This window comes from Phyllobates terribilis, unplaced genomic scaffold (assembly GCF_046119375.1).
Source record: "Phyllobates terribilis strain yellow unplaced genomic scaffold, ASM4611937v1 Scaffold_2__4_contigs__length_985480577, whole genome shotgun sequence".
Taxonomy (NCBI): Eukaryota; Metazoa; Chordata; class Amphibia; order Anura; family Dendrobatidae; genus Phyllobates; species Phyllobates terribilis.
Genome location: NW_027362762.1, coordinates 798,023,551 through 798,043,859, shown reverse-complemented (window position 1 = coordinate 798,043,859; position 20,309 = coordinate 798,023,551).

Genomic DNA, 20,309 nt, shown 5'->3' with positions numbered 1-20,309 from the left:
TACTGTATATATCTATGGAACATCTATAGATGGATATTCTGTACATACTGTATATATCTATGGCACATCTATAGATAGATATTCTGTATATACTGTATATATCTATTGCTCATCTATAGATAGATATTCTGTTCATACTGTACTGTATATATCTATGGCACATCTATAGATAGATATCCTGTACATGCTGTACATATCTATGGCACATCTATAGATAGATATTCTGTTCATACTGTACTGTATATATCTATGGCACATCTATAGATAGATATCCTGTACATGCTGTATATATCTATGGCACATCTATAGATAGATATTCTGTACATACTTTATATATCTATGGCACATCTATAGATAGATACTCTGTACATACTGTATATATCTATGGCACATCTATAGATAGATATTCTGTACATACTATATATATCTATGGCACATCTATAGATAGATATTCTGTACATACTGTATATATCTATGACACATCTATAGATAGATATTCTGTACATACTGTATATATCTATGGCACATCTATAGATAGATATTCTGTACATACTATATATATCTATGGCACATCTATAGATAGATATTCTGTACATACTGTATATATCTATGGCTCATCTATAGATAGATATTCTGTATATACTGTATATATCTATGGCACATCTATAGATAGATATTCTGTACAAACTGTAAATATCTATGGCTCATCTATAGATAGATATCCTGCACATACTGTATATATCTATGGCACATCTATAGATGGATATTCTGTACTTACTGTATATATCTATGGCACATCTATAGATAGATATTCTGTACATACTGTATATATCTATGGCTCATCTATAGATGGATATTCTGTACATACTGTATATATCTATGGCACATCTATAGATAGATATTCTGTCCATACTGTATATATCTATGGCACATCTATAGATAGATATTCTGTATATACTGTATATATCTATGGCTCATCTATAGATAGATATTCTGTACATACTGTATATATCTATGGCACATCTATAGATAGATATTCTGTACATACTGTATATATCTATGGCACATCTATAGATAGATATTCTGTACATACTGTATATATCTATGGCTCATCTATAGATAGATATTCTGTATATACTGTATATATCTATGGCACATCTATAGATAGATATTCTGTACAAACTGTAAATATCTATGGCTCATCTATAGATAGATATCCTGCACATACTGTATATATCTATGGCACATCTATGGATGGATATTCTGTACATACTATATATATCTATGGCACATCTATAGATAGATATTCTGTACATACTGTATATATCTATGGCTCATCTATAGATGGATATTCTGTACATACTGTATATATCTATGGCACATCTATAGATAGATATTCTGTATATACTGTATATATCTATTGCTCATCTATAGATAGATATTCTGTTCATACTGTACTGTATATATCTATGGCACATCTATAGATAGATATCCTGTACATGCTGTACATATCTATGGCACATCTATAGATAGATATTCTGTTCATACTGTACTGTATATATCTATGGCACATCTATAGATAGATATCCTGTACATGCTGTATATATCTATGGCACATCTATAGATAGATATTCTGTACATACTTTATATATCTATGGCTCATCTATAGATAGATATTCTGTACATACTGTATATATCTATGGCACATCTATAGATAGATATTCTGTACATACTGTATATATCTATGACTCATCTATAGATAGATATTCTGTACATACTGTATATATCTATGGCACATCTATAGATAGATATTCTGTACATACTGTATATATCTATGGCACATCTATAGATAGATTAGATATTCTCTACATGCTGTATATATCTATGGCACATCTATAGATAGATATCCTGTACATACTGTATATATCTATGGCTCATCTATAGATAGATATTCTGTACATACTGTATATATCTATGTCACATCTATAGATAGATATTCTGTACATACTGTATATATCTATGGCTCATCTATAGATAGATATTCTGTACATACTGTATATATCTATGGCACATCTATAGATAGATATTCTGTACATACTGTATATATTTATGGCACATCTATAGATAGATATTCTGTACATACTGTATATATCTATGGCACATCTATAGATAGATATCCTGTACATACTGTATATATCTATGGCACATCTATAGATAGATATTCTGTACATACTGTATATATCTATGACACATCTATAGATAGATATTCTGTATACTGTATATATCTATGGCTCATCTATAGATAGATATTCTGTACATACTGTATATATCTATGGCACATCTATAGATAGATATTCTGTACATACTGTATATATCTATGGCACATCTATAGATAGATATTCTGTACATACTGTATATATTTATGGCACATCTATAGATAGATATTCTGTACATACTGTATATATCTATGGCTCATCTATAGATAGATATTCTGTACATACAGTATATATGTATGACACATCTATAGATAGATATCCTGTACATACTGTATATATCTATGGCTCATCTATAGATATATATTCTGTACATACTGTATATATCTATGCCACATCTATACATAGATATCCTGTACCTACTGTATATATCTATGGCACATCTATAGATAGATATTCTGTACATACTGTATATATTTATGGCACATCTATAGATAGATATTCTGTACATACTGTATATATCTATGGCACATCTATAGATAGATATTCTGTACATACTGTATATATCTATGGCACATCTATACATAGATATTCTGTACTTACTGTATATATCTATGGCTCATCTATAGATAGATATCCTGTACATACTGTATATATCTATGGCTCATCTATAGATAGATATTCTGTATATACTGTATATATCTATGGCACATCTATAGATAGATATTCTGTACATACTGTATATATCTATGGCACATCTATAGATAGATATTCTGTACATACTGTATATATCTATGGCACATCTATAGATAGATATTCTGTACTTACTGTATATATCTATGGCACATCTATAGATAGATATTCTGTACTTACTGTATATATTTATGACACATCTATAGATAGATATTCTGTACATACTGTATATATCTATGCCACATCTATGGATAGATATTCTGTATACTGTATATATCTATGGCTCATCTATAGATAGATTTTCTGTACATACTGTATATATCTATGGCACATCTATAGATAGATATTATGTACATACTGTATATATCTATGGCACATCTATAGATAGATATTCTGTATACTGTATATACCTATGGCTCATCTATAGATAGATATTCTGTACATACTGTATATATGTATGGCACATCTATAAATAGATATTCTGTACATACTGTATATATCTATGGCACATCTATAGATAGATATTCTGTATACTGCATATATCTATGGCACATCTATAGATAGATATTCTGTACATACTGTATATATCTATGGCTCATCTATAGATAGATATTCTGTACATACTGTATATATCTATGGAACATCTATAGATGGATATTCTGTACATACTGTATATATCTATGGCACATCTATAGATAGATATTCTGTATATACTGTATATATCTATTGCTCATCTATAGATAGATATTCTGTTCATACTGTACTGTATATATCTATGGCACATCTATAGATAGATATCCTGTACATGCTGTACATATCTATGGCACATCTATAGATAGATATTCTGTTCATACTGTACTGTATATATCTATGGCACATCTATAGATAGATATCCTGTACATGCTGTATATATCTATGGCACATCTATAGATAGATATTCTGTACATACTTTATATATCTATGGCACATCTATAGATAGATACTCTGTACATACTGTATATATCTATGGCACATCTATAGATAGATATTCTGTACATACTATATATATCTATGGCACATCTATAGATAGATATTCTGTACATACTGTATATATCTATGACACATCTATAGATAGATATTCTGTACATACTGTATATATCTATGGCACATCTATAGATAGATATTCTGTACATACTATATATATCTATGGCACATCTATAGATAGATATTCTGTACATACTGTATATATCTATGGCTCATCTATAGATAGATATTCTGTATATACTGTATATATCTATGGCACATCTATAGATAGATATTCTGTACAAACTGTAAATATCTATGGCTCATCTATAGATAGATATCCTGCACATACTGTATATATCTATGGCACATCTATAGATGGATATTCTGTACTTACTGTATATATCTATGGCACATCTATAGATAGATATTCTGTACATACTGTATATATCTATGGCTCATCTATAGATGGATATTCTGTACATACTGTATATATCTATGGCACATCTATAGATAGATATTCTGTCCATACTGTATATATCTATGGCACATCTATAGATAGATATTCTGTATATACTGTATATATCTATGGCTCATCTATAGATAGATATTCTGTACATACTGTATATATCTATGGCACATCTATAGATAGATATTCTGTACATACTGTATATATCTATGGCACATCTATAGATAGATATTCTGTACATACTGTATATATCTATGGCTCATCTATAGATAGATATTCTGTATATACTGTATATATCTATGGCACATCTATAGATAGATATTCTGTACAAACTGTAAATATCTATGGCTCATCTATAGATAGATATCCTGCACATACTGTATATATCTATGGCACATCTATGGATGGATATTCTGTACATACTGTATATATCTATGGCACATCTATAGATAGATATTCTGTACATACTGTATATATCTATGGCTCATCTATAGATGGATATTCTGTACATACTGTATATATCTATGGCACATCTATAGATAGATATTCTGTATATACTGTATATATCTATTGCTCATCTATAGATAGATATTCTGTTCATACTGTACTGTATATATCTATGGCACATCTATAGATAGATATCCTGTACATGCTGTACATATCTATGGCACATCTATAGATAGATATTCTGTTCATACTGTACTGTATATATCTATGGCACATCTATAGATAGATATCCTGTACATGCTGTATATATCTATGGCACATCTATAGATAGATATTCTGTACATACTTTATATATCTATGGCACATCTATAGATAGATACTCTGTACATACTGTATATATCTATGGCACATCTATAGATAGATATTCTGTACATACTATATATATCTATGGCACATCTATAGATAGATATTCTGTACATACTGTATATATCTATGACACATCTATAGATAGATATTCTGTACATACTGTATATATCTATGGCACATCTATAGATAGATATTCTGTACATACTATATATATCTATGGCACATCTATAGATAGATATTCTGTACATACTGTATATATCTATGGCTCATCTATAGATAGATATTCTGTATATACTGTATATATCTATGGCACATCTATAGATAGATATTCTGTACATACTGTATATATCTATGGCACATCTATAGATAGATATTCTGTATACTGCATATATCTATGGCACATCTATAGATAGATATTCTGTACATACTGTATATATCTATGGCTCATCTATAGATAGATATTCTGTACATACTGTATATATCTATGGCTCATCTATAGATAGATATTCTGTATATACTGTATATATCTATGGCACATCTATAGATAGATATTCTGTACATACTGTATATATCTATGGCACATCTATAGATAGATATTCTGTATATACTGTATATATCTATGGCACATCTATAGATAAATATTCTGTACATACTGTATATATCTATGGCTCATCTATAGATAGATATTCTGTCCATACTATATATATCTATGGCACATCTATAGATAGATATTCTGTATACTGCATATATCTATGGCACATCTATAGATAGATATTCTGTACATACTGTATATATCTATGGCTCATCTATAGATAGATATTCTGTACATACTGTATATATCTATGGCACATCTATAGATAGATATTCTGTATACTGTATATATCTATGGCTCATCTATAGATAGATATTCTGTACATACTGTATATATCTATGGCACATCTATAGATGGATATTCTGTACATACTGTATATATCTATGGCACATCTATAGATAGATATTCTGTACATACTGTATATATCTATGGCTCATCTATAGATAGATATTCTGTACATACTGTATATATCTATGGCACATCTATAGATGGATATTCTGTACATACTGTATATATCTATGGCACATCTATAGATAGATATTCTGTACATACTGTATATATCTATGGCACATCTATAGATAGATATTCTGTATATACTGTATATATCTATGGCACATCTATGGATAGATATTCTGTACATACTGTATATATCTATGGCACATCTATAGATAGATATTCTGTACATACTGTATATATCTATGGCACATCTATAGATAGATATTCTGTACTTGCTGTATATATCTATGGCACATCTATAGATAGATATTCTGTACATACTGTATATATCTATGGCACATCTATAGATAGATATTCTGTACATACTGTATATATCTATGGAACATCTATAGATAGATATTCTGTACATACTGTATATATCTATGGCATATCTATAGATAGATATTCTGTATACTGTATATATCTATGGCTCATCTATAGATAGATATTCTGTACATACTGTATATATCTATGGCACATCTATAGATAGATATTCTGTACATACTGTATATATCTATGGCACATCTATAGATAGATATTCTGTATACTGCATATATCTGTGGCACATCTATAGATAGATATTCTGTACATACTGTATATATCTATGGCTCTTCTATAGATAGATATTCTGTACATACTGTATATATCTATGCCACATCTATAGATAGATATTCTGTATACTGTATATATCTATGGCTCATCTATAGATAGATATTCTGTACATACTGTATATATCTATGGCACATCTATAGATAGATATTCTGTACATACTGTATAAATCTATGGAACATCTATAGATAGATATTCTGTACTTACTGTATATATCTATGACACATCTATAGATAGATATTCTGTACATACTGTATATATCTATGGCACATCTATAGATAGATATTCTGTATACTGTATATATCTATGGCTCATCTATAGATAGATATTCTTTACATACTGTATATATCTATGGCACATCTATAGATAGATATTCTGTACATACTGTATATATCTATGGCTCATCTATAGATAGATATTCTGTACATACTGTATATATCTATGGAACATCTATAGATGGATATTCTGTACATACTGTATATATCTATGGCACATCTATAGATGGATATTCTGTACATACTGTATATATCTATGGCACATCTATATATAGATATTCTGTACATACTGTATATATCTATGGCACATCTATAGATAGATATTCTGTACATACTGTATATATCTATGGCACATCTATAGATAGATATTCTGTAAATACTGTATATATCTATGGCACATCTATAGATAGATATTGTGTACATACTATATATATCTATGGCACATCTATAGATAGATATTCTGTACATACTATATATATCTATGGCACATCTATAGATAGATATTCTGTACATACTGTATATATCTATGGCTCATCTATAGATAGATATTCTGTACATACTGTATATATCTATGGCTCATCTATAGATAGATATTCTGTATATACTGTATATATCTATGGCACATCTATAGATAGATATTCTGTACATACTGTATATATCTATGGCACATCTATAGATAAATATTCTGTACATACTGTATATATCTATGGCTCATCTATAGATAGATATTCTGTCCATACTATATATATCTATGGCACATCTATAGATAGATATTCTGTATACTCCATATATCTATGGCACATCTATAGATAGATATTCTGTACATACTGTATATATCTATGGCTCGTCTATAGATAGATATTCTGTACATACTGTATATATCTATGGCACATCTATAGATAGATATTCTGTACATACTGTATATATCTATGGCACATCTATAGATAGATATTCTGTACTTACTGTATATATCTATGGCTCATCTATAGATAGATATTCTGTACATACTGTATATATCTATGGCTCATCTATAGATAGATATTCTGTACATACTGCATATATCTATGGCACATCTATAGATAGATATTCTGTACATACTGTATATATCTATGGCACATCTATAGATAGATATTCTGTACATACTGTATATATCTATGGCACATCTATAGATGGATATTCTGTACTTACTGTATATATCTATGGCACATCTATAGATAGATATTCTGTACATACTGTATATATCTATGGCTCATCTATAGATAGATATTCTGTACATACTGTATATATCTATGGCACGTCTATAGATAGATTAAATATTCTATACATACTGTATATATCTATGGCACGTCTATAGATAGACATTCTGTACATACTGTATATATCTATGGCACATCTATATATAGATATTCTGTACATACTGTATATATCTATGGCACATCTATAGATAGATTAGATATTCTGTACATACTGTATATATCTATGGCTCATCTATAGATAGATATTCTGTACTTACTGTATATATCTATGGCACATCTATAGATAGATATTCTGTACATACTGTATATATCTATGGCACATCTATAGATAGATTAGATATTCTATACATACTGTATATATCTATGGCACATCTATAGATAGATATTCTGTACATATTGTATATATCTATGGCACATCTATAGATAGATATTCTGTACATACTGTATATATCTTTGGCACGTCTATAGATAGATTAAATATTCTATACATACTGTATATATCTATGGCACATCTATAGATAGATTAGATATTCTATACATACTGTATATATCTATGGCAAATCTATAGATAGATATTCTGTACATATTGTATATATCTATGGCACATCTATAGATAGATATTCTGTACATACTGTATATATCTATGGCACATCTATAGATAGATATTCTGTACGTACTGTATATATCTATGGCACATCTATAGATAGATATTCTGTACATACTGTATATATCTATGGCACATCTATAGATAGATATTCTGTACCTACTGTATATATCTATGGCACATCTATAGATAGATATTCTGTACATACTGTATATATCTATGGCTCATCTATAGATAGATATTCTGTACATACTGTATATATCTATGGCTCATCTATAGATAGATATTCTGTACATACTGTATATATCTATGGCTCATCTATAGATAGATATTCTGTACATACTGTATATATCTATGGCACATCTATAGATAGATATTCTGTACATACTGTATATATCTATGGCACATCTATAGATAGATTAAATATTCTATACATACTGTATATATCTATGGCACATCTATAGATAGATATCCTGTACATACTGTATATATCTATGGCACATCTATAGATAGATATTCTGTACATACTGTATATATCTATGGCACATCTATAGAAAGATTAGATATTCTATACATACTGTATATATCTATGGCACATCTATAGATAGATATTCTGTACATACTGTATATATCTATGGCACATCTATAGATAGATATTCTGTACATACTGTATATATCTATGGCACGTCTATAGATAGATTAAATATTCTATACATACTGTATATATCTATGGCACATCTATAGATAGACATTCTGTACATACTGTATATATCTATGGCTCATCTATATATAGATATTCTGTACATACTGTATATATCTATGGCACATCTATAGATAGATATTCTGTACATACTGTATATATCTATGGCACATCTATATATAGATATTCTGTACATACTGTATATATCTATGGCACATCTATAGATAGATTAGATATTCTGTACATACTGTATATATCTATGGCTCATCTATAGATAGATATTCTGTACATACTGTATATATCTATGGCACATCTATAGATAGATATTCTGTACATACTGTATATATCTATGGCACATCTATAGATAGATTAGATATTCTATACATACTGTATATATCTATGGCACATCTATAGATAGATATTCTGTACATATTGTATATATCTATGGCACATCTATAGATAGATATTCTGTACATACTGTATATATCTATGGCACATCTATAGATAGATATTCTGTACATATTGTATATATCTATGGCACATCTATAGATAGATATTCTGTACATACTGTATATATCTATGGCACGTCTATAGATAGATTAAATATTCTATACATACTGTATATATCTATGGCACATCTATAGATAGATTAGATATTCTATACATACTGTATATATCTATGGCACATCTATAGATAGATATTCTGTACATACTGTATATATCTATGGCACATCTATAGATAGATTAAATATTCTATACATACTGTATATATCTATGGCACATCTATAGATAGATATCCTGTACATACTGTATATATCTATGGCACATCTATAGATAGATATTCTGTACATACTGTATATATCTATGGCTCATCTATAGATAGATATTCTGTACATACTGTATATATCTATGGCACATCTATAGAAAGATTAGATATTCTATACATACTGTATATATCTATGGCACATCTATAGATAGATATTCTGTACATACTGTATATATCTATGGCACATCTATAGATAGACATTCTGTACATACTGTATATATCTATGGCACATCTATAGATAGATTAAATATTCTATACATACTGTATATATCTATGGCACATCTATAGATAGATATTCTGTACATACTGTATATATCTATGGCACATCTATAGATAGATTAAATATTCTATACATACTGTATATATCTATGGCACATCTATAGATGGATATTCTGTACATACTGTATATATCTATGGCACATCTATAGATAGATATTCTATACATACTGTATATATCTATGGCACATCTATAGATAGATATTCTGTACATACTGTATATGTCTATGGCACATCTATAGATAGATATTCTGTACATACTGTATATATCTATGGCACATCTATAGATAGATATTCTGTACATACTGTATATATCTATGGCACATCTATAGATAGATATTCTGTACATACTGTATATATCTATGTCTCATCTATAGATATATATTCTGTACATACTGTATATATCTATGCCACATCTATAGAGAGATATTCTGTACTTACTGTATATATCTATGGCACATCTATACATAGATATTCTGTACTTACTGTATATATCTATGGCTCATCTATAGATAGATATTCTGTACATACTGTATATATCTATGGCACATCTATAGATGGATATTCTGTACATACTGTATATATCTATGGCACATCTATAGATAGATATTCTGTATATACTGTATATATCTATGGCACATCTATGGATAGAAATTCTGTACATACTGTATATATCAATGGCACATCTATAGATAGATATTCTGTACATACTGTATATATCTATGGCACATCTATAGATAGATATTCTGTATATACTGTATATATCTATGGCACATCTATGGATAGATATTCTGTATATACTGTATATATCTATGGCACATCTATAGATAGATATCCTGTACATACTGTATATATCTATGGCACATCTATAGATAGATATTCTGTGTATACTGTATATATCTATGCCACATCTATAGAGAGATATTCTGTACTTACTGTATATATCTATGGTACATCTATAGATAGATATTCTGTGTATACTGTATATATCTATGGCACATCTATGGATAGATATTCTGTACATACTGTATATATCTATGGCACTTCTATAGATGGATATTCTGTACATGCTGTATATATCTATGGCACATCTATAGATAGATATTCTGTACATACTGTATATATCTATGGCACATCTATAGATAGATATTCTGTACATACTGTATATATCTATGGCACATCTATAGATAGATATTCTGTATATACTGTATATATCTATGGCACATCTATAGATAGATATTCTGTATATACTGTATATATCTATGGCTCATCTATAGATAGATATTCTGTACATACTGTATATATCTATGGCACATCTATAGATAGATATCCTGTACATACTGTATATATCTATGGCACATCTATACATAGATATTCTGTATATACTGTATATATCTATGGCACATCTATAGATAGATATTCTGTATACTGCATATATCTATGGCACATCTATAGATAGATATTCTGTACATACTGTATATATCTATGGCACATCTATAGATAGACATTCTGTACATACTGTATATATCTATGGCACATGTATAGATAGATTAGATATTCTATACATACTGTATATATCTATGGCACATCTATAGATAGATATTCTGTACATATTGTATATATCTATGGCACATCTATAGATATATATTCTGTACATACTGTATATATCTATGGCACATCTATAGATAGATATCCTGTACATACTGTATATATCTATGGCACATCTATAGATAGATATTCTGTACATACTGTATATATCTATGGCACATCTATAGATAGATATTCTGTACATACTGTATATATCTATGGCACATCTATAGATAGATATTCTGTACATACTGTATATATCTATGGCACATCTATAGATAGATATTCTGTACATACTGTATATATCTATGGCACATCTATAGATAGATATTCTGTACATACTGTATATATCTATGGCACATCTATAGATAGATATTCTGTATACTGCATATATCTATGGCACATCTATAGATAGATATTCTGTACATACTGTATATATCTATGGCTCATCTATAGATAGATATTCTGTACATACTGTATATATCTATGGAACATCTATAGATGGATATTCTGTACATACTGTATATATCTATGGCACATCTATAGATAGATATTCTGTACATACTGTATATATCTATGGCACATCTATAGATAGATATTCTGTACATACTGTATATATTTATGGCACATCTATAGATAGATATTCTGTACATACTGTATATATCTATGGCTCATCTATAGATAGATATTCTGTACATACTGTATATATCTATGGCACATCTATAGATAGATATTCTGTACATACTGTATATATCTATGGCACATCTATAGATAGATATTCTGTACATACTGTATATATTTATGGCACATCTATAGATAGATATTCTGTACATACTGTATATATCTATGGCTCATCTATAGATAGATATTCTGTACATACAGTATATATCTATGCCACATCTATAGATAGATATTCTGTACATACTGTATATATCTATGGCACATCTATAGATAGATATTCTGTACATACTGTATATATCTATGGCACATCTATAGATAGATATTCTGTACATACTGTATATATCTATGGCACATCTATAGATAGATATTCTGTATACTGCATATATCTATGGCACATCTATAGATAGATATTCTGTACATACTGTATATATCTATGGCTCATCTATAGATAGATATTCTGTACATACTGTATATATCTATGGAACATCTATAGATGGATATTCTGTACATACTGTATATATCTATGGCACATCTATAGATAGATATTCTGTACATACTGTATATATCTATGGCACATCTATAGATAGATATTCTGTACATACTGTATATATCTATGGCTCATCTATAGATAGATATTCTGTACATACTGTATATATCTATGGCACATCTATAGATAAATATTCTGTACATACTGTATATATCTATGGCACATCTATAGATAGATATTCTGTACATACTGTATATATCTATGGCACATCTATAGATAGATATTCTGTACATACTGTATATATCTATGGCACATCTATAGATAGATATTCTGTACATACTGTATATATCTATGGCACATCTATAGATAGATATTCTGTACATACTGTATATATCTATGGCACATCTATAGATAGATATTCTGTACATACTGTATATATCTATGGCACATCTATAGATAGATATTCTGTACATACTGTATATATCTATGGCACATCTATAGATAGATATTCTGTACATACTGTATATATCTATGGCACATCTATAGATAGATTAGATATTCTATACATGCTGTATATATCTATGGCACATCTATAGATAGATATCCTATACATACTGTATATATCTATGGCTCATCTATAGATAGATATTCTGTACATACTGTATATATCTATGGCACATCTATAGATAGATATTCTGTACATACTGTATATATCTATGGCACATCTATAGATAGATATTCTGTACATACTGTATATATCTATGGCTCATCTATAGATAGATATTCTGTACATACTGTATATATCTATGGCACATCTATAGATAGATATTCTGTACATACTGTATATATCTATGGCACATCTATAGATAGATATTCTGTACATACTGTATATATTTATGGCACATCTATAGATAGATATTCTGTACATACTGTATATATCTATGGCACATCTATAGATAGATATCCTGTACATACTGTATATATCTATGCCACATCTATAGATAGATATTCTGTACTTACTGTATATATCTATGGCTCTTCTATAGATAGATATCCTGTACCTACTGTATATATCTATGGCTCATCTATAGATAGATATTCTGTACATACTGTATATATCTATGGCACATCTATAGATAGATATTCTGTACATACTGTATATATCTATGGCTCATCTATAGATAGATATTCTGTATATACTGTATATATCTATGACACATCTATAGATAGATATTCTGTACGTACTGTATATATCTATGCCACATCTATAGATAGATATTCTGTACTTACTGTATATATCTATGGCTCATCTATAGATAGATATCCTGTACCTACTGTATATATCTATGGCTCATCTATAGATAGATATCCTGTACCTACTGTATATATCTATGGCACATCTATAGATAGATATTCTGTACCTACTGTATATATCTATGGCACATCTATAGATAGATATTCTGTACATACTGTATATATCTATGCCACATCTATAGATAGATATCCTGTACATACTGTATATATCTATGGCACATCTATAGATAGATATTCTGTACATACTGTATATATCTATGGCACATCTATAGATAGATATTCTGTACATACTGTATATATCTATGCCACATCTATAGATAGATATCCTGTACATACTGTATATATCTATGGCACATCTATAGATAGATATTCTGTACATACTGTATATATCTATGCCACATCTATAGATAGATATCCTGTACATACTGTATATATCTATGGCACATCTATAGATAGATATTCTGTACATACTGTATATATTTATGGCACATCTATAGATAGATATTCTGTACATACTGTATATATCTATGGCTCATCTATAGATAGATATTCTGTACATACTGTATATATCTATGGCACATCTATAGATAGATATTCTGTACATACTGTATATATCTATGGCACATCTATAGATAGATATTCTGTACATACTGTATATATCTATGGCACATCTATAGATAGATATTCTGTATATACTGTATATATCTATGGCACATCTATAGATAGATATTCTGTATATACTGTATATATCTATGGCTCATCTATAGATAGATATTCTGTACATACTGTATATATCTATGGCACATCTATAGATAGATATCCTGTACATACTGTATATATCTATGGCACATCTATACATAGATATTCTGTATATACTGTATATATCTATGGCACATCTATAGATAGATATTCTGTATACTGCATATATCTATGGCACATCTATAGATAGATATTCTGTACATACTGTATATATCTATGGCACATCTATAGATAGACATTCTGTACATACTGTATATATCTATGGCACATCTATAGATAGATATTCTGTACATACTGTATATATCTATGGCACATCTATAGATATATATTCTGTACATACTGTATATATCTATGGCACATCTATAGATAGATATTCTGTACATACTGTATATATCTATGGCACATCTATAGATAGATATTCTGTACATATTGTATATATCTATGGCACATCTATAGATATATATTCTGTACATACTGTATATATCTATGGCACATCTATAGATAGATATCCTGTACATACTGTATATATCTATGGCACATCTATAGATAGATATTCTGTACATACTGTATATATCTATGGCACATCTATAGATAGATATTCTGTACATACTGTATATATCTATGGCACATCTATAGATAGATATTCTGTACATACTGTATATATCTATGGCACATCTATAGATAGATATTCTGTACATACTGTATATATCTATGGCACATCTATAGATAGATATTCTGTATACTGCATATATCTATGGCACATCTATAGATAGATATTCTGTACATACTGTATATATCTATGGCTCATCTATAGATAGATATTCTGTACATACTGTATATATCTATGGAACATCTATAGATGGATATTCTGTACATACTGTATATATCTATGGCTCATCTATAGATAGATATTCTGTATATACTGTATATATCTATGACACATCTATAGATAGATATTCTGTACGTACTGTATATATCTATGACACATCTATAGATAGATATTCTGTACTTACTGTATATATCTATGGCTCATCTATAGATAGATATTCTGTACTTACTGTATATATCTATGGCTCATCTATAGATAGATATCCTGTACCTACTGTATATATCTATGGCTCATCTATAGATAGATATTCTGTACCTACTGTATATATCTATGGCACATCTATAGATAGATATTCTGTACATACTGTATATATCTATGCCACATCTATAGATAGATATCCTGTACATACTGTATATATCTATGGCACATCTATAGATAGATATTCTGTACATACTGTATATATCTATGGCACATCTATAGATAGATATTCTGTACATACTGTATATATCTATGCCACATCTATAGATAGATATCCTGTACATACTGTATATATCTATGGCACATCTATAGATAGATATTCTGTACATACTGTATATATCTATGCCACATCTATAGATAGATATCCTGTACATACTGTATATATCTATGGCACATCTATAGATAGATATTCTGTACATACTGTATATATTTATGGCACATCTATAGATAGATATTCTGTACATACTGTATATATCTATGGCTCATCTATAGATAGATATTCTGTACATACTGTATATATCTATGGCACATCTATAGATAGATATTCTATACATACTGTATATATCTATGGCACATCTATAGATAGATTAGATATTCTATACATGCTGTATATATCTATGGCACATCTATAGATAGATATCCTGTACATACTGTATATATCTATGGCTCATCTATAGATAGATATTCTGTACATACTGTATATATCTATGGCACATCTATAGATAGATATTCTGTACATACTGTATATATCTATGGCACATCTATAGATAGATATTCTGTACATACTGTATATATCTATGGCTCATCTATAGATAGATATTCTGTACATACTGTATATATGTATGACACATCTATAGATAGATATCCTGTACATACTGTATATATCTATGGCTCATCTATAGATATATATTCTGTACATACTGTATATATCTATGCCACATCTATAGATAGATATTCTGTACTTACTGTATATATCTATGGCTCATCTATAGATAGATATCCTGTACCTACTGTATATATCTATGGCACATCTATAGATAGATATTCTGTACGTACTGTATATATCTATGGCACATCTATAGATAGATATTCTGTACCTACTGTATATATCTATGGCACATCTATAGATAGATATTCTGTACATACTGTATATATCTATGCCACATCTATAGATAGATATCCTGTACATACTGTATATATCTATGGCACATCTATAGATAGATATTCTGTACATACTGTATATATCTATGGCACATCTATAGATAGATATTCTGTACTTACTGTATATATCTATGGCTCATCTATAGATAGATATCCTGTACATACTGTATATATCTATGGCTCATCTATAGATAGATATTCTGTATATACTGTATATATCTATTGCTCATCTATAGATAGATATTCTGTTCATACTGTACTGTATATATCTATGGCACATCTATAGATAGATATTCTGTATATACTGTATATATCTATTGCTCATCTATAGATAGATATTCTGTTCATACTGTACTGTATATATCTATGGCACATCTATAGATAGATATCCTGTACATGCTGTACATATCTATGGCACATCTATAGATAGATATTCTGTTCATACTGTACTGTATATATCTATGGCACATCTATAGATAGATATCCTGTACATGCTGTATATATCTATGGCACATCTATAGATAGATATTCTGTACATACTTTATATATCTATGGCACATCTATAGATAGATATTCTGTACATACTGTATATATCTATGGCTCATCTATAGATAGATATTCTGTATATACTGTATATATCTATGGCACATCTATAGATAGATATTCTGTACAAACTGTAAATATCTATGGCTCATCTATAGATAGATATCCTGCACATACTGTATATATCTATGGCACATCTATAGATGGATATTCTGTACTTACTGTATATATCTATGGCACATCTATAGATAGATATTCTGTACATACTGCATATATCTATGGCTCATCTATAGATAGATATTCTGTACATACTGTATATATCTATGGCACATCTATAGATAGATATCCTTTACATGCTGTATATATCTATGGCACATCTATAGATAGATATTCTGTACATACTGTATATATCTATGGCACATCTATAGATAGATATTCTATACATACTGTATATATCTATGGCACATCTATAGATAGATATTCTGTATATACTGTATATATCTATGGCACATCTATAGATAGATATTCTGTACATACTGTATATATCTATGGCACATCTATAGATAGATATTCTATACATACTGTATATATCTATGCCACATCTATGGATAGATATTCTGTACTTACTGTATATATCTATGGCTCATCTATAGATAGATATCCTGTACATACTGTATATATCTATGGCTCATCTATAGATAGATATTCTGTACATACTGTATCTATCTATGGCACATCTATAGATAGATATTCTGTACATACTGTATATATCTATGGCTCATCTATAGATAGATATTCTGTACATACTGTATATATCTATGGCTCATCTATAGATAGATATTCTGTACATACTGTATATATCTATGCCACATCTATAGATAGATATTCTGTACTTACTGTATATATCTATGGCTCATCTATAGATAGATATTCTGTACATACTGTATATATCTATGGCACATCTATAGATAGATATTCTGTACATACTGTATATATCTATGGCACATCTATAGATAGATATTCTGTACATACTGTATATATTTATGGCACATCTATAGATAGATATTCTGTACATACTGTATATATCTATGGCACATCTATAGATAGATATTCTGTGCTTACTGTATATATCTATGGCACATCTATAGATAGATATTCTTTACTTACTGTATATATCTATGGCACATCTATAGATAGATATTCTGTACATACTCTATATATCTATGGCACATCTATAGATAGATATTCTGTACATACTGTATATATTTATGGCACATCTATAGATAGATATTCTGTACATACTGTATATATCTATGGCACATCTATAGATAGATATTCTGTACTTACTGTATATATCTATGGTACATCTATAGATAGATATTCTGTACATACTGTATATATCTATGGGACATCTATAGATAGATATCCTGTACATACTGTATATATCTATGGCACATCTATAGATAGATATTCTGTACATACTGTATATATCTATGGCACATCTATAGATAGATATTCTGTATACTGTATATATCTATGGCTCATCTATAGATAGATATTCTGTACATACTGTATATATCTATGGCACATCTATAGATAGATATTCTGTACATACTGTATATATCTATGGTACATCTATAGATAGATATTCTGTACATACTGTATATATTTATGGCACATCTATAGATAGATATTCTGTACATACTGTATATATCTATGGCTCATCTATAGATAGATATTCTGTACATACAGTATATATGTATGACACATCTATAGATAGATATCCTGTACATACTGTATATATCTATGGCTCATGTATAGATATATATTCTGTACATACTGTATATATCTATGCCACATCTATACA